Consider the following 18802-nt stretch of genomic DNA (forward strand, 5'->3'; position numbering starts at 1 on the left):
CTGTTTAAAGATCTTACTCACATCAGCTACAGCGAGCGTGATCACTTTTCACCCGCCATAATCATGATGTATGCATATCTGTCAGACCTCTCAGTGATGTTATGAGTCTAATCCATCTTCACTAACATATCAGATTTATTCTCCTGTTATAGGATAATAATCTTCTCCACTCGATTTCTACGCAGTCGAACGCTTTCTTCATGCATCAGCACATGCAGATTACGAAATTGATTGAGAATGAGTGTGTTTGTAATGAATGGGTGTTGAGACGGGTAGAGGTGTATGTGAGACTGACGCTGAGACACAAAGCTGGGGTTAGGAGAGGTGCTGGCTCATCGCAAGTCTAATCCCGCAGCCATTGTCTCCCGAAGAATTAGAGGAGATTAGGGGAGGAAATCCGCTTTGAGGACAGGGTGTAAGGATTGCAGGACATCTACACACACTCATAGATCCCTCCCTTCCCACACACACACACACACACACACACACACACACACACACACACATGCACACAGACAGACACACACACACTATTCATTTGTTTAGGCAGGTCCTAAGAAACATTATAAGACTAATAAAATGAATTTTTAAAACAATAGAATGGTATATTTTGAGTTTAATTATGTTACGTACAAATGAATGAAATCAATAGTTAATTATTTTGTTCATTAAACAGACCAGACACACCTACCCCAATCACAGTCAACACACATATTTTGGATTAAGAACATAATGTAACATAACAGAATAAAATATAAATAATATTTTCCCCACACAACTTGTGTCATGGGAAGGTATGGAACTGTCATATAAAAAAGTGATATTTTGAAAGAGAGCCCAAGCCAATGCTTTTTTTTTATCCATGTTTCATCTCTTTCCTATCCTCACTCCACTTTGTTAGGGAGCAGGCGTAGGGTCTTGCATTGAGAGTATCTTCATCATGATACTGATAGAAAATAATAGCAATCCTATTTTCAAAAGCATGTGAATCTCATGTCAATATTTCACAACCTCCGCGGGCTTTTGTAGTTGCCTATATGCGATCGAGCAAAATAATAGGCCTACACTTGATTTGGGCTACATTATTGCATGCTAAATGTTTCTGATCAGTGATAGATGAGCAAACGAATAGATGTGTCACGACTCCCTCCGAAGCTGCCTCCTCTCCTTGTTCGGGTAGTCTTCGGCGTTCGTCGTCACCGGCGTTCTAGCCACTGCCGCTCCTCATCTCATCATTCCATTTGTTTTGTCTTGTTTTTCACACACACCTGGTTCATATCCCCTCATCAGTACCTGTATAAGTGTTCCTTCTGCCCCCTTGTCTTTGTGTGTGATTGTTTATTGTGGAGGAGAGAGAAGCTCGGTGGAGCTCCGTGTATTTTGTATCGCCGGGAATATTCCCTGTGTGCCTTGTATTTTCCAGTGCGCCTGTTTTTCTAACACTGGAGTGTTTTTATGCATTACTGCGTAACTCTGTGGTTCATAATAAATCCTGTTATTCTGTGATTTACCCTCCTGCGCCTGACTCCTTCAAAATCACCTCATCACAAGATGAGCTATACCACCTCCCCTTATTTACCCAGTCAGAAAACCAATTAACCAAATAGCCTATACAGACAGCGATTCAGTGAAACAAAAATCCCATTGATTGAGACAAGTCAGTGAAGCCACAGGCTTTTGGTCAGGAGTAGGCCCAGGCTACTGCGAGTGAAGAGCAAAATAATCCACTTGTTAAACTACATAACATGCTGGCAAAATGTTCTAATAAACGAGCCAACTAGACAAGATGACCATGAGCAGCACTCATTTCCCCAGCATAATTGTTGCCTAAGCAATATGAAACGGAGATTCAGTGAAAACAATAATCTGACATTGATTTATCATGACGAGTCCCCATGCTTGTCTCAAAGCAGCGCGATGACGCTGTCCCAATCAAAACGGTGCTGAAATGATCATCTAGTTGACCACACGCGGGTATTGCTTCAAATGTATTACGATGATTGGATGACTTTGGGAGTTTCAATAAGCAGCAATATGATAAATACCTTCAATGGCATTAGTCTACTTAATTCCAATATTTCCATAATTCAGTGATATTTATTCCCACAGTAATTCTTTATGGATCCATCCAGTTGTCCATCCAGTTGTGGTTAAGAAAACAGTGCATGCTTTGTGGTGGGGTATGCGAAAAAGAGAAGACATGTCTTGCAAAGTTTAGAACTGGCAGGAGGATGGTTAACTGGTGCTGCCTAGCAACCATCAAGAGTTTAAGAGCGTAGTGCATGCCAATGCCACCTCAGCATTAAGGCTACGTTTCATACTAAAGGCGTCAGCATGCTTCGGTTCGGCTGGCGCCTAGCCTAACGAGTGTGCTCGCATACTCCCTTAAAAGACCTTTGCTTGAAAAACGAGAAAAAGCAGCAATAGTTCTGTTTGTCTATCTTGAGACGCCGTAGCCAGAATAGTCTGAATTAATCTAAAATAACTCTAAAATAATGTTGACTTTTTTGTCGTGGAGATCTCAGTCGCGCAATTTTACATCTAACTAAGATGTTTGGCGAATAACCCCTACTGTTGACCAATCACCGACGATTGGGCATAGACTTGGGCTACCGACTTCGGCTTGCATCGAAAAACTTGCGTGTGCACAAACAGCCGAAGACCAAAACGAATGAAAACGTCACAAAATGTCATCATAATATATGCACAAACTGTTCCGAACTATTTCGGATGGGAAGTATGCGGACGCCTTAAGACTTAGGCAGAAGTTTACTAAAATCATTACTAGGTCGTTAAGTGGAAATAAACGTTTCGGCTTTGATACCGGCAATATCTTTCAGATATAAGGAAAAGGTGGAAGAAAGTTGGCGGTATGGTAAAGTTGGTGGAAAGAACGTCTTAATATGAAGGGGGATATTACACACATGCAGGAAGCCAATTCACAACACACCTAGCACACATCTAAGCATGCACACAGCCTCTCACGCACACAAACACATGCACACACACACAAGCCACTGGGCTGATTTACTGTACATCATGGCCTTAACACAGTATAGCGGGTGAATAACAATCGCTGTAAGAGTAATCTCGTCGCTAGATTTCTCAGACAGGTGGCTGTGCATTGGCGACCGCCAGGGAACTTAATTAAGAGGGAAAGCAAGGAAAGTGGGAAAGTAACAAAGCGGTAAAAGAGAGTGGTAAATGCGGATAAAGACGGAGCGTACTGGGGGCACGTGTCGGGTCAGGTCAGGGGGCAGGTGTGTGTGTGTGTGCACGGTGCATATCAGTCACGTGCGTGACTTCGTCTTTGATTTTAACCAAAGCCGTTTCTTTCCCAAAGATCACTCCTCATTACCTTTAGATTGCACTAGAAAGTTCAGCAGACGCAGACACAATACTGCCTCATATCTGTCTCGCATTCACTGGTAATGGATTCCCGGTTCCAAAGGTTCTCTTCATCCACTTAACCTGGCACCATAAAGAATGGGAACCAATATGCTGTTGTTTGATTACGGTAACTACTAGCTTAGAGCAAGCCTTTCCTGTTGCAGACAGTGTTGCTGGTGAGCTAAGGCCAAACAACATGGCCAATGGCATAGGGCTACACTCTTAGAATATAGGAGAACCCTTTTTGGTTCTCTTGGTTCCTCTGTGGAAAGGGTTCTACTATACCTGAAACCCAAAAGGGTTCTACCTGGAACCAAAAAGGGTTCTTCAAAGGGTTATTCTATGGGGACAGCTGAAGAACCCTTTTAAGTTGTAGATAGACCCTTATTTTCTAAGAGTGTAGAATTCAGTCAAACTCTCGCTGCGGGTGAAGCTCAACTGTGGTAAAGCTGGCCTCATCATAGTCAGTGCAAGCTTAGAGACATTGCACATACACAGTTAAAACTGTTAAGTGAGAAATGCAGAGTTCCTCTGAGACTCTCACCATATAGAATTAATAATCATAGAAATATAGTTAATAATTCAATTTCTACGGTTCACACCCCTGCAGTGGGAACATAACAGAGTTCTGGTGCCATAACCTGGGTGATCGTGTTTACTAGTTGAAACACACCGGCTGGTAAGTAATTCATGTTTGAAAATAAATAAATTAGGTGATAGTCCTCTGCATATGCTTCCCCACACTTCCTAACAGACTGACTGGCCGAAACACACGTCATGTTTTTTTTCGCAATAGGGGTCTGACAGAATCCAGCCCTAATTATGTTCACTTCAGTTAGCGAGTGTTTGGCAATTTAGCTTGCTTCTAAAAAATATAACAAAATAGACTCATTCAAAGGAGACTGAAAAAGTTACTCACAGAAGACAATCAAATACACTTCCCACTGGGCAAAAACTGGTTGAATCAAAGTTGTTTCCAAAAAAGAAAAAAGAAAAAAATATATCTATGTGATGATGTTGAATCAATGTGGAAAACTGATTGGATTTGAAAAAAGTAATCAACGTAAGGACATTTTCGTTTTGTAAATCAAAACTAGACATTGAACTGACGTCCTTGCCAAGTGGGTTGAATGTTTATTTAATGTACTAAAATGTAAATTGAACCAACACCGAAGTTATTTGCTAAGTAGCAAAGAAATTGAGACTGGTTAACAGTGGCAGTATATTCATAGGAATTCTTTCAAGTACAAAAGCCTGTGAACACCTAATTATCCAAATCATAATTACTGTTAGTGGAGTTAGTGGAGGACTGTTTGCATGGAGAGAGAGGATGCTAATTAGTACTCACACAGAACCGTAGGATAACTACTAAAATAACAACAATAATAATAATAATAATAATAAATAGTAGAGAACAGTAAATAGAGAGATAAGCACTCCAACAGATTGTGGGCCACTCCTCTACACATCTTTTCCAATAAACGTACATTACCATTTCAGTCATGTCTTTACCTGAGAAAAAAAAAAATTTATGCACACATGACTGTAAGTCGCTTTGGATAAAAGCGTCTGCTAAATGGCATATTATATTATATTATATTATATAAAAGAGTACGATTCAGTTTGAAATAATTAAAAAAAGTGGTGAGTCGATCATTGATCTTACCTCTTTGCATGGCAGGTCTATAGCTTGTGGAATAACTAATATCTTTACAACCTGAGTTGCATTAAGGTACAAGTTGTCCAACATGACTCCAAACCAAAGATGTTAAACAGTAGGCCGACACAACAGTGGTGGCTGGGAGAGGTGGGGAGGATGGACACCTTATTTAAATCGGCTACAACAGAATGTTGATTGTCATAATACGTAAGAATGATGAGAAACAAAAATATGTTTTACTGTATGCTGGATTTAAGTTTCCCAATTGGCTTATTTGACTCAGGTCGGTCCATTTTTTATTTTTTATGTATATTTATCTGACTTATGCTAATGTTCTGGTGACTAGTGAACAGAAATAGCAGGAAAGAAAACTGGAGCACATATGGAAATGAGAGTAAGTGAGAAAAGCGGGGGGAGTGTAGAGTAGAACACCTATTTATGTTTGGGGAATGAGACAGAGGGTAATTGGGGGACGAGCGAACCAACTCTAGTAGTTGATGTACTGTTAAAAGGGTCAAACACGAAATAACTACCAAACACACACAATCCCTCAGTCTAGTCCATTCACACACACTACCACAATGTTTCTTGCCAATATTTAGATGAGATGAGACACACTTTTGTTTGACTGTTTCCCACTGGTGGTCAATTTAAACACTGCACGTTCACAGAAATGTTACACTATATCCCAACAGTTTCAAACCTGCTGATGCAGTAAGTCCTTTGGGGCCTCAATCAGCTTTCAAATCAAAATAGTCGTAACACCACTGTCACCCAGGAAGTAAACAACGCCAGCGTGAGCACAAAATATATGTGTCTGTTTCATAAATAACGTCCCCTGCCTCCCTCTCACAGCATAGGAACGCTTGACAGCCGGCATGTCATTATCCCTAATTGCATCTTCACTCTCTCCAAAGACACCAGGAAGTGAAATTCAACTGCACAAAAACAATGAATCAGTCAACTACTGCAGGTTAACAATATTGAATCAGGCTAAGGTATTAAATGTTTGGAAAACAATTGGGAACACATACTGTATAACACATAGCAGAGAGAGAGAGAGACAGGTAGAGAGAGAGAGGTGGACAGAGAGAGGTAGACAGAGAGAGTCAGAGTAGGAGAGAGAGAGAAGAGACTGTGCCCTGGGACTTTACTTCAGCTTTGATCAGGCTCACTGTCTAAAAACAAACAGAGGGAATACTTGATCTAGGAAAATCTATGACTCTGTGAACCGTGTCGCAAACTTTTCCCAGAATGTATTTTTGAAAGAAAGCAGAGATAGGGGAGGCTTCAGCATTGGACAACACATTCTTCCCGATTTCTGACAGATTTGTTGCCATGGCAACTAAACCCCGGGCTGAGCAAGTAAAAAGGCACCTTCTGAACTTCTCAATGAGAGAGCGAGTCACTGTGGACTGTAGCGTGGCGGACCATGCATGCTAATTACAGTTGAAGTCTGAAGTTCACATACACTTAGGTTGGAGTCATTAAAACTCGTTTTTCAACCACTCCACAAATTTCTTGTTAACAAACTATAGTTTTGGCAAGTCGGTTAGGACATCTACTTTGTACATGACACAAGTAATTTTTCCAACAATTGTTTACAGACAGATTATTCCACTTATCATTCACTGTATCACAATTCCAGTGGGTCAGAAGTTTACATACACTAAGTTGACTGTGCCTTTAAACAGCTTGGAAAATTCCAGAAAATGATGTCATGGCTTTAGAAGCTTCTGATAGGCTAATTGACATCATTTGAGTCTATTGGAGGTGTACCTGTGGATGTATTTCAAGGCCTACCTTCAAACTCAGTGCCTCTTTGCTTGACATCATGGGAAAATCAAAAGAAATCAGTCAAGACCTCAGCAAAAAAAATGGTACACCTCCACAAGTCTGGTTCATCCTTGGGAGCAATTTCCAAACGCCTGAAGGTACCACGTTCATATGTACAAACAATAGTACGCAAGTATAAACACCATGGGACCACGCAGCCGTCATACCGCTCAGGAAGGAGACGCGTTCTGTCTCCTAGAGATGAACGTACTTTGGTGCGAAAAGTGCAAATCAATCCTAGAACAACAGCAAAGGATCTTGTGAAGATCCTGGAGGAAACAGGTACAAAGGTATCTATATCCACAGTAAAACGAGTCCTATATCGACATAACCTGAAAGGCCGCTCAGCAAGGAAGAAGCCACTGCTCCAAAACCGCCATAAAAAAGCCAGACTACCGTTTGCAACTGCACATGGGGACAAAGATCGTACTTTTGGAAAAATGTCCTCTGGTCTGATGAAACAAACATTTGTTTGGCCATAACGACCATCGTTATGTTTGGAGGAAAAAGGGGGTAACTTGCAAGCCAAAGAACACCATCCCAACCGTGAAGCACGGGGGTGGCAGCATCATGCTGTGGGGGTGCTTTGCTGCAGGAGGGACTGGTGCACTTCACAAAATAGATGGCATCGTGAGGAAGGAAAATGATGTGGATATATTGAAGCAACATCTCAAGACATCAGTCAGGAAGTTAAAGCTTGGTCGCAAAACGGTCTTCCAAATGGACAATGACCCCAAGCATACTTCCAAAGTTGTGGCAAAATGGCTTAAGGACAACAAAGTCAAGGTATTGGAGTGGCCATCACAAAGCCCTGACCTCAATCCTATAGAAGATTTGTGGGCAAAACTGAATAGGCGTGTGCGAGCAAGGAGGCCTACAAACCTGACTCAGTTACACCAGCTCTGTCAGGAGGAATGGGCCAAAATTCACCCAACTTATTGTGGGAAGCTTGTGGAAGGCTACCCGAAACGTTTGACCCAAGTTAAACAATTTAAAGGCAATGCTACCAAATACTAATTGAGTGTATGTAAATTTCTGACCCACTGGGAATGTGATGAAAGAAATAAAAGCTGAAATAAATCATTCTCTCTACTATTATTCTGACATTTCACATTCTTAAAATAAAGTGGTGATCCTAACTGACCTAAGACAGGGAATTTTTACTAGGACTAAATGTCAGGAATTGTGAAAAACTTAGTTTAAATGTATTTGGCTAAGGTGTATGTAAACTTCCGACTTCAACTGTATATAATAGAGGACCTTGTTAGGGGAGAAACTAATAGAAGCAAATGCATTTACAAAAGTTTCCATTTGGTTGATTGACTTGTGTTAGTGTGCTTATTTGTTCAACCATGGATCTCTATTTACCTCTCTGAAGACAGCAAATCATCATCTAGCAACTTCGCAAGATGAAACACCAATCCATGACGGGTGATCTGCATGTAGCCTACATGGGGCCCTGTGTGGCTCAGTTGGAAAAGCATGGCACTTGCTCAGTTATGATTGTGGGTTTGATTCCCACTGGAGCCACCCATATGAACATGTAGACGCACACTACTATAAGTCACTTTGGATAAAAGTGTCTGGTAATTGTCATATTCTATATTTCATTCTCAATAAATTTGCAAAAATGTCTAAAAACATGTTTTCACTTTGTCATTATGGGATTTTGTGTGTAGGTAGATGAGAAAAAATCTATTTAATCAATTTTGAATTCAGGCTGTAACACAACAAAATGTGGAATAAGTCAAGGGGTATGAATACTTTCTGAAGGCACTGTATACCTCACATGCGACTATGTAATGTGTATGTTAACAAAGTTTATTAAACTGAAAATTAGCTGACTCCATTTAACATTCTATAAAAACCATGTGCAATCAAGTATTATGTGTTTAGCTGACTAAGATCAAGGAATGGTCATGAGAAACGAATATCAAAGCAAGTATTATTTAATAACTTTGTCAAATGAATGGATTCACATACAAGGCATAAAGCTTAAACTACAAGGCAATACTGACATTAACAAAACATAATTCTAGGCATATAGATCCTAAGGCTAACTTAGAAGACAAAAACATGAACAAAGAGATGCCTAGAAGCCTAGGAAATGAGAATTGATCATACAACCTTCCTCCATGGACTAGATACAGTATAAGAGACAGAACAAAGGTATTTAATTCAATTTCTAACATCTGAAGGTATACATTTTTGAAAAACCAAAACCAACCACCATTGACCAATCAAACGATACCAAATTTACAGTAACCTGATCACCCAGGCCCAATCTCCACAGGATGTCACAGCATCTAAAGGCTTGTGTGGGGGATGACACCGGTGTAAATAAGACAGAAGTTATAGATAGAATAATCCTACAGCAGCCATGTCTGGTATCTATCACACATTCCAGTAATCGGTCCTCTGGATACTCTAGAGAGAGAGATACATTTTGGTAAGGGCTGACTGATCCTTGGGCATTGTCCGTTGTCTTCCTTGTGTGCCTGGGCCATTTGCCATTCAGCCCCAGATGACAGACAGCACATACTGTATCTCATTTACATAAGTATTCACACCCCTTTGCTATGACACTCCAAATTGAGCTCAGGTGCATCCAATTTCCTTTGATCCTCCTTGAGATGTCACTACAACTTCATAGGAGTCCACCTGTTTGAACACGATTTAGAAAGAAACACACCTTTCTATAGAAGGTTCCACAGTTGACAGTGCATGTCAGAGCAGAAACTATACCATGAAGTTCAAGGAACTGTCCGAAGATCTCTGAGATAGAATTGTGATGAGACATATATCTGGGGAAGGGTATAAAACCATTTCTAGAGTGTTGAAAGTTTCCAAGAGCACAGTGGTCTCCATCATTGGGAAATGGAAAAAGTATGGAACTACCCAGACTCTGACTAGAGCTGGCTGTCCGACCAAACTGAGCAACCAGGCAAGAAAGACCTTGGTCAGGGAGGTGACCAAGAACCAAATGACCACTCTGACAGAACTACAGAGTTCCTTGGCTGAGATGGGAGAACCTGCCAGAAGGACAACAGTCTCTACAGCACTTCACAAATCTGGGCTTTATGGGAGAGTGGCCATACGGAAGTCACTCCTGAGAAAAAGGCACCTGACAGCATGCCTGGAGTTTGTAAAAAAGGCACGTGAAATCCTCTGAGAGCATAAGGCAAAGGACTGTGGTCTGATGAGACAAAAATGTAACTCTTTGGCCTGAATGCAAAGCGCTATGTCTGGAGAACACCAGGCACAGCTCATCACCCATCTAACACCAGCCCTACCGTGAAGCATGGTGGTGGCAGCCTCATGCTATGGGGATGCTTTTCAGCGGCAGGGACTGTGAGACCGGTAAGGATAGAGGGAACAATGAATGGCGCCAAATACAGACAAATCGTTATTAAGAACCTGCTTCAGAGTGCAAAGATTTGCGTACCAACAGGATAATGACCCCAAGCATACAGCCAAAGCAATGCTGGAATGGTTTCAGAACAAGAATGTGAAATCCCTTGAGTGGCCCAGCCAAAACCCAGACTTGAATCCCATTGAAAATCTGTGGAAAGACTTGAAGATTGCTGTCCACCGCCACTCCCCACCTAATTTAACAGAGTTTAAGAAAATCTGCAAGGAAGAATGGGAGAAAATCCCCAAAGCTGATACAGACATACCCAAAATGACTCAAAGCTGTAATCGCCTAAATGGTGCTTCTACAAAGTATTGACTCAGGAGTGTGAATACTTATGTAAATGAGATATTTTTGTATTTCATTTTCAATAAATTAGCAAAAATGTCTAAAAACATGTTTTAACATTATTGTGTATTGTGTGTAGATGTGTGAGAGGAAAACAAGTCAATTGAATCCATTTTGAATTCATGCTCTAACACAACAAAATGTGGAATAAGTCAAGGGGTATGAAAAGGCACTATATATATACTGAACAAAAATATAAACGCAACATGTAAAGTGTTGGTCCAATGTTTCATGAGCTGAAATAAAAGATCCCAGAAATGTTCATACGCACAAAAATATTATTACGTGCATGCATCCGTGTGTGTGTGTGTGTGTGTGTGCACGCTCGTGTGCTTCTGCACGTGCAAATGTATGTGTTTAGAGGTTGGATGGGGCGGGGCAGATATCGATTAGCATTGATCAAAGCGCTAGACTAGGGTTAATTATAGAGCGGGGAGTATTCCAGCTAACGAGGGCTAACAACGTGTGACATCAGAAACTGGGAGCTAACTGAGGATATCATTACATAAAACACCCTGAACTGGCATTGATATTTGTTCAATGAGGAAGTGTCATATTAGCTGCACTGTGACATTTCCGCAGTATTTAGAAGATTTGGGAAATGGAGGAAAGCAGTGGGGAGGATGAGGTGAAAAGGGGAGTGGAAATGAGTCTTTAAAAATGACTTATTTTCATTAAATAGATAGATAATGCAGAAACCATGTTGCTAAATACAGCACTCTGCGGCCTGCTGACTATCAAGAGCAGGCTCTTCACTAAAGTGGTTGTGGATTGTGCTGACATGCATGAGGTCCCTGGTTCAAGTCCAGCTCCTGGCTATATCCCCCAAATTTACAACAGCATGTTAGGCTTTTTCAGTGTTATAATACTTAATGTCATATACTAAAGAGCTTTTTGCGCACTAAAGGCGCTATACAATATAGCATAACAGCATTATCACAGGCATACACAATAACACCATATCAAACCGATCTGATATACAAGAAAGCTCCTCAGTCAGCTAGTTACACGTTCATGTGTGACAGTTTTACCATAGGAGCATTGAGTTGTGGACTGAATGAAGCCGCCATCTTTACAAGCACTCAATCTCACTACTATGAAAATGACAGGGTATCAAGATTACAGCTCTTGATACCCTGTCACTCTCCAGAGGTCTAAATAGCCCCATTTTAACCATCAAAATATTTGTGGGCCTTCTATTGCATAGTGTACTTATCTTTAGGGAACTCCACACAGAATGATTGGCAATCAACTATTCATTCATGACATTCTGGATAACAGTGTTTGAAATGCAGGGAAGAGTAAATCAAAATAAATATAAATGGGGGTAGAAAATGGAAAACTAGAGAGAGAGAGAGAGAGACAGAGGGAGACACAGAGACACAGAGAGAAAGAGAGAGAGAGCGTGAAAGAAGAGAGACTGAACAAGAGACAGATGTTATTGTTGCCCAAATGTTTATTGTTGTGTAAAGGGTGTGTGGTGAGACAGAGAGGGAGGAAGAGTGTGTGGTTGAGGCATTTGGTTTTTCTCTCCATTCACTTAACGTCAGCACTCCCCCACACAATAGGAAACAAACTAAATACACTTCAAAATAGGTCCAACATGGCCTTGATCACATCTGCATCTGATCTCACAACCAACCGACAAGAGGCACAATGGTACATTTTGTGAAGTGTGGGTATACAGTACAGTGCCTGTCTAGTGCTAGTTGTACATTTCCTTCTCTCTCTCCCTCTCCCTTTATATTTTCCCTTTAGAAGGCAGTACCTGTATGTACAAATCTTTCCTTCCACTTGTGCCTAAAAGGGCTTCTCTGTGCATTGTCCAGGAATACACACACACTCACGACACATGCTTTTACCACACACACACACACACACACACACACACGCACACCGACAAATGCTCTACAATCTTTAGCCTAGTGGTTAAGAGCGTTGGGCCAGTATCCGAAAGGTTGCTAGTTCGAATCCCCAAGGTGAAACATCTGTCGTTCTACACTTGAGCAAGGCAGTTAACCCCGCACAACAACAGCTCCTCGGGTGCCCAATGTGGAAGCCCCCCGTACCTCTCCAATTCAGAGGGGTTGGGTTAAAAGCGGAAGTCAAGTTTCGGTTGGACCTAATTGACGATAAAAATACATGTATTACTTATTATGACCTTCTATTTCTCTTTCGCCCTCTCTTTTACACACACACACTCCTACTATACAGAGCTGGGTTGGCATGTCCACTCTCAATGGAGCCAGTGTTTGTGATAATTATCCCGACCCGAATGTTACCACACCTAGAGGTAACCCACAAAAGTCACCCACAAAACTCTCAGGGGAAAAAACACCAGTTGCAGGAGTAAAAAGAAAACACTCCCTCTGCTTTCTCCATACCCCATTTTTTATCGTTCCTGTTTAAACTGATTTTCAAATACTTTTTAAAACCTTGGCCTTGTTAGTGAACACAACAGTAAAACATGGCCAAATATCAAAGCCCAAACTTGGGGTATGCCTGTTCCATTTGCTCTCGGCTTGTGCAAGTCAATGTAAACAGTGGGCTACTGCCAACTGAGAAGTCAAAGTTCATCAGTTCCTCCACGTTGGCCTGTTGAAGCGTGGGAGCACATATGGAGGAGGCTATGTCTGTGCTCTCACTATGTTTACTAAGCTCTGCATTGGCATAACACCAACACGTTCATGTACTGTAAGCATATTGTTGCAATATACAACATCAACAACAAGAATTATATGGATTTGAATGATAAGTCACTTTGATAGGTAACTTTGATGGTCCTCAGTTGGTTGGTCATGACATAGAGATTGAAGTTAACACATTTGTAATAGAAAACATCCTAAGTTCCTATACCAGCCTGTAAGACCACATAAAGTATTCTTGTCCTATGATGAAATTGTACTGTAGGGCTGATCAGCCTGCCTCTATCTGTGGGTATGAGTTGGGCAGTCAGTGGGGCTCAGTGTTCCTCTTCCAAAAGAACGAAAGCCAATACAAGGGAGGGAACAGCTCCAGGAATGCTTGGAATTCTGAAATGTTATTCTCTAGGGAACGTTTATTTCTGTCTTTTATCAGAAACCAGGGGAAAGTTTCTCTCCAACACTGTTCTCGTTCTTCACTCCACAGGCCAATCAGGACACTGTATTTTCTATGTCTCCTCCCTCTTTACCCTCTATTATCATAACACAGGAGATAACATGAGGAGATCCATTTGAATCATCATGTGCTTGCTATGGGATTGCATAAATATTGACGTAGCAAGTTAGTAGCCCTAAGCAGCCTATATGAAGGAAATATACCACTATAATGCTAACTCTCCTAAGGGAGGTTGGTGTGTTTTTGAAGATGTTGTCATGATAAGAAAATAAGAAATTGTTTCTTTCCATGACCATATATCCAAAACTCTTCCCAAAATCTATTAAAGTTGCAGTCATAATAAATAATTATGTGTGTGTGTACGTGTGTGTCAGAAAATAGTTTGGAAAATATAACATTTAAATAGTTTCCCCAGCACATTAGCATCAATTAGTATGTTAGCTAGGTCTGTAATCTATAAATTGGCTGAAAATAGCAATATTGCCTGGGGAAATGTAGGCTTACCTCTATTTCTCTTTTTTCGTCAATAATGGTCCTCCCCGTACGATACTCGGTGAGTAGGCTGACTTTGAAAGTTCAGTCTCTCTCTGTCTCTCTCTCTCTATTTGTCTCTCGCTTGCGTGAGGGTCCCGTCGTAAAACTGGAAACGCTTTCAAATATATCAGAACTGTAGAAATAGTAGCTTACACATTTGAATTCCAGTCGGGCGAACACTTTTATGGAGCTCCGCAATTGTGACGATAGGCTACATTTCAATCAGTTTACATGCGCTCCTTTTCCAGTACAGAAGGCGGCGGTAACACCATTTCTGTTTCCTTGTTTTACTCTGTGGTTCCACGCAGTTCCAATAAGTGTTGATTAGCGTCTTGGCAGCAACTAGCTGGATCCTATCAACATGAATAATTCCGGATTTCGGATTTTGCCTTCAAAATAAAAGTCCGCGGTAAACGCTTTGTGTATGATTTAACGCTCTGAACACACAGACTGTGTTTTGCGTTTTGGTACACCAGATATACATTCATTTCCAGTGGAACGCTGAGTTTGCCTTGCAGCATTGCATTGCAGAGGCAGTTGCTGTACGTTCTGTGTGGTGCATACGTTGGATTTATCGAACGTATGCTTCAAACTGTATGCTAGATGGCTTGACAGAAATTGTAGCAGAAGGTGACTGTTGAACTTTTGTTGCACACATATCCAGATGATGCTGCGTACCATTTTGCGTAAAGATACTGTAGGTGTGATAGAGGCATAATAATAGCCTACTGGTAAAAAAAAATATATACAATTATATTTTTAAATAAATCATTATTTTGATTGTGTGATTCTTGTTTATTTACTGGTGCTATTGTTTTGAAATGTAATGTTTATGAAAACAAACAAATTGCACTGTACTTGATTGGCGCAGTGGTCTAAGGCACTGCATCGCAGTGCTAGCTGTGCCACTAGAGATCCTGGTTCGAGTCCAGGCTCTGTCGCAGCTGGCCGCAACTGGGAGACCCATGGGCGGCGCACAAGTTGTCCAAGGTAGGGGAGGATTTGGCCGGCAGGGATGTGGGTTCGTTTCCCACGGGGGGCCAGTATACAAAAAAACACGTATGCATTCACTAACTGTAAGTCGCTCTGGATAAGAGTGTCTGCTAAATGACTGAAATGTACAGGAAAAACAGTAGATTGTGTGTCCATAAAACCAGGGTCCAGTCTACTCACATGCATACACACACGATAATATACACACACATACACATGGATTTTGTGTTGTAGGGGCTTAAGGGCACACACTTAGTGTGTTGTGAAATCTGTTATGAATGTATTGTAATGTTTTTAAAATTGTATAACTGCCTTAATTTTGCTGGACCCAAGGAAGAGTCGCTGCTGCCTTGGCAAATACAAATACAAGTACTAGAGTCCCTAGAATACAAATCAGATGAGTTTGAACACAAAACTAGGTCATAGGAAGTGTTGCTGGAGTTTTACTGGGGTCAAACATCTTAAAATGAGGTGCCTGGACACTATATGGTACAAATATAGCACTGTACAGGAAAAACAATTATTTGTGACAATGTAAAAGTGGGGTAGGGAGTACTCAGTAGGTTCTGTAGAATCTACATATGGTGTCATTTCATGGGGCTCTGAATAATACGGAGTGTTGCTGGCCTTTTACTACGCCCATTACATTGGCCACAATGCAAATCACAATGCATTGCATATTGGCTTCAGTGGCGGTCGGTGCCGTTTAAGATGAGGGAGGATGATTCTTTTTTTTATGAGCATGGCCTTATTTCTATTACAGCATATTGGATGACTGTCAGTCATTTGCCCTCCCTCAATATAACATCGATGGGTTAGGCTACTACATGACAGTTGAATTTTCCCTGTACCCATCATGAGGTTGCTACAACCTAACTCATGAATTATAGTTTACAACGTAGGTGCACAGGTCAAGATAATTTTGAGTAATCAAGGTGACAGACAGTGACATATTCAATACCACCTTGCACACTCTTGCCTGCATCTAACTGATCTAGGGTGTAATCATTAGTCCAACAGTCGCAAATGAGAGTTTCTATTGGCAGTAGCGGTGCGTGGATAAAATCACTGGGGAAGTCAAGCATCCCCCCCCATATTACCACCTATGTGTTGTGATAATTTTGTTGTTTGCTCTATAACCTGTTCATTCATATGCCTTGCGACCGTGATATATAGGCCGAAAGGCAGAGACAATAAGAAGACACAATTATTTTACGACACCTTTGTTTTATCACAAAACCGGATAGCAACCTCTGTCCAGTGAAGTCCACAAAGCATATTGCATGTAGAGTAACAGACAGTTACATGACCTACAGCATGGAAAAGCAAGTTAATGTTTCCGACATTTTCAGACCACTAAACAACTATTGATTTTGAACCACAGAGAGTTACCGCAAGTCGCAAAGAAAACAGGAGCTGCCTCCACTCTTCCAGCACCATTTCAACTTCAACATTTCAACATCATCAAATCACCTCTGCTTAGTCTAATACAGTGACAACTAAAATATATCAAAAACAATTTAGTCCAATCAACGTAAGCTAGATATGATGTGGCTGTCCATGGTTCTGATTTCTGTGTGCATTCGTGCAAGTAGAAAAACATGTTGACTCACCCAATGCCACGGTCTAACACTCTGTCATACAATACACGCTTACATTTTTTGTTGTCCTAGGCTACCTGGCTAAAATGTTTGCTCGCTAGCCTAACTTCCAATCATGGGCAACGTTAGCTAGTTAACATTAGCCTTCTACATCTAGCTACATATTGAACTTCCATCCTCTCAGGCCAGGGGCACAACAATGTATGAATTAATGGTTGGATCAGAATCACCATTATAATCATTGGCCAGTACGGAGAATTAAGTAAAACCACAAGTCCAAATCCCTATCCCCATCCATGGCTAATTTAGGAAAAGGCCCATTTTAGCTAGCCGGCTAGCTAGCCACCGGAGAACAACAACACAACGAGATGCAACAATTCAAGTTTTTCTGTCAATGACGTATGCTCTCAATGGGATTTGACAGGAGTGAAGCCAAATCCAAGCTGGCTTCCCTTGACACTTTTTTTTGCTCCAGGACCATTCACAGTTCAGCTCACTCAGTTTAGCTCAACGCTGATTGGCAAATTGTTTATACTTTTTTTGTCAAGGGAGTCCAGATGCTCGCTGGCTTCCCTTGCCTTCAATGCCATGGGTGGCAACAATGTCATACTTGTTTGGACCAGACAGCATCATATAGATAGCCTACACGTAGGTGCGCTGTTTCACTCACTCGGATGCTTTCTCCTGTGAGATACATTCAGCCTCTTGCGAATTGAAGGACATTTATGAAACACAGAGAGACGAAAAAAATAAAAAATGTGATTAAAAAATGTAAAAATTAAAAATTTCGGGAAGCCTGGCTTCCCTTGGCATCCATGAATACAAGCCACTGTCTATTGGACAAATTCAGGAATGTTTATCCCAGTTTCGTTCAATTTGCTTCCGTTTAAGAAACGTTTTTCAACAGAATCGGTGGAATGAATACACCCCTGATCTAACGCAAACACAGTTCACTTTCATAACAGCCACATAAAAACAGCATGATCACTTTGCTCGTTGTATATATAATTCCTTCTCGCAACTATCTACGTGCTCTCCTCCTCTCACCTTTAAACTTCGCTTGTGGACTTCAGTGCACAACACATCAGCTGTCTCTGACCAGGCAAAACAAACTTTCAAAGCCAAACCTTCATATCATGACTGCTAACCACTAGACACAGCCTACATTGTTGTCTCTTCATAGTCAACATAGCTAGCTACTAGAACTAATGCGTTAGTAAACCCGCTACAATCATGCAGTACAGTGTACAGTCAGAAAGCATCTTAGCAGTTACACCGGCGGGCCCCGGTGGCAATAAATTAATAAAACAAAAGCTTACCTTCGACTTGGAAGAGTTCCAGTGTTGGATAGCCATAGCCAGTTAGCTAACATAGCATCCCTCTCTGTTTGAGCCAAGTGTTTGAGTAGGCTAAACTAGCTAGCTGCATTCGCTAGCTAAGTGAAAGTGAAAAAATACAACCAAATATCTCTCTCTCTCTCTCTCGTTCTCACGCTTCTCCTTCATTTTGGAATAAATTAATTTGTTCAAAACTGTTCAAGTATCGTCTTTCTCTCTCTTTGAGTCAACTACTCACCACATGTTATGCACTGCAGTGCTAGCTTGCTGTAGCTTATGCTTTCAGTACTAGAGTAATTCTCTGATCCTTTGATTGGGGGGACAACATGTCAGTTCTGAGCTCTGATAGGTTGGACGACGTCCTCCGGAAGTTGTCATAATTACTGTGTAAGTATATGGAAGGGGGTGAGAACCATGAGCCTCCTACGTTTGTATTGAAGTCAATCTATCAAGAGGAGGACAGAAGCTAGCTGTCCTCCGGCTACACCATGGTGCTAACATACAGAGTGCTGCTGAGGCTACTGTAGACCTTCATTGCAAAACAGTGTGTTTTAATAAATGATTTAATGATATGTGAATACATTTAGTATAG

General features: G+C 41.1%; 1 protein-coding gene across 2 annotated transcripts in view; it reads right to left on the reverse strand.

Annotated features, from left to right (window-relative positions):
- Positions 1-14622, reverse strand: part of LOC121534763 (tetraspanin-4) — a 77986-nt gene extending 63364 nt beyond the window's left edge. The window contains exon 1 of one of the 2 annotated variants that reach the window (XM_045206159.1): positions 14250-14622. The gene's annotated coding sequence lies outside the window, so the exon portion shown is untranslated. The remainder of the gene's footprint in view (positions 1-14249) is intronic. The other variant, XM_045206160.1, reaches the window with a different exon arrangement.
- Positions 14623-18802: the final 4180 nt, after the last annotated feature.

Source organism: Coregonus clupeaformis, chromosome 21 (genome assembly GCF_020615455.1).
Source record: "Coregonus clupeaformis isolate EN_2021a chromosome 21, ASM2061545v1, whole genome shotgun sequence".
NCBI lineage: Eukaryota > Metazoa > Chordata > Actinopteri > Salmoniformes > Salmonidae > Coregonus > Coregonus clupeaformis.